The sequence below is a fragment of the Penaeus monodon genome, chromosome 21, assembly GCF_015228065.2.
Source record: "Penaeus monodon isolate SGIC_2016 chromosome 21, NSTDA_Pmon_1, whole genome shotgun sequence".
NCBI classification, from domain to species: domain Eukaryota; kingdom Metazoa; phylum Arthropoda; class Malacostraca; order Decapoda; family Penaeidae; genus Penaeus; species Penaeus monodon.
The window spans coordinates 11,955,646-11,956,569 of NC_051406.1; positions in this window are offsets into that span (position 1 = coordinate 11,955,646).

Sequence of the window (924 nt, forward strand, 5' to 3'; positions counted from 1 at the left end):
AATTTGTATGTATTATTGTTGTTGGACGATGGAAAAGAACTATTTAAAGGTTTTACGGAGCTCTGAACACTACGAGTCAAGGGGGGGCGTAGATGTGCAGATTTAACCTTTTTTCGTAAACGCATCAAGACTTTACTTTTGGGTGTTCACAACCAGATATGTGAACATCTGGAGAAACTTTGAAAAGAAACCCGTAAGAGTGTATCGAATGTTTCATAATCCTTGAGAGAAAAGTGTTTTTTGTGTTAATATATATTATGCTCAGCACTGGCTACGAACTACGAGTTACCAATAAAGTAACTTGCGAAAAAAGAGCACTTGAAGCACATTATTCTCGTGTGTCAAAGTGACTGATATACTACTAGAAAAATAAGTGTGGTAAGAACTGCTTTCGTCATTGGCTGAAAGGGATGTTGTGACGCACTTGAACGGCAGCTGATTGGTGAAACAGCCGAGTGAAATGTTGGGTGTCCGTTCCAAAAAGTGTCTGCAGTGTTGCCCAATAAGCAACTTTAAAGTGATTGTGATGTTGTTGTGATTTTTATTACATGTGTATTCATCTACAAAAACTAAAACTCTTAATAGATTAGCGGAAAAGCTCATCAAAACAAATATTAGCCTGTAATATCACTATCCCTTAATTCAGACAAGGATACCAACTAATGTTACCTAACTTACACGAGATGTTTAGATATCGCCTCTACTTCGTATCCTTCGCAGGACTTCGGTGTATATCAGTTTGCCTGCCAGCCATCAGTGAATTCAAGGTGATGGAACCGGGGCCAAAAGTGTTGCTGTAGAAATAAAAGATGGTAATTTTCGAAACTCCGAGACCGCTTCAACACCATATGCGAAGCGATTCGATTCCTCTCCTTCATACATTATCTTGAGCAATCTTCGCCTCATGCCAAGGAAAATAAAAGA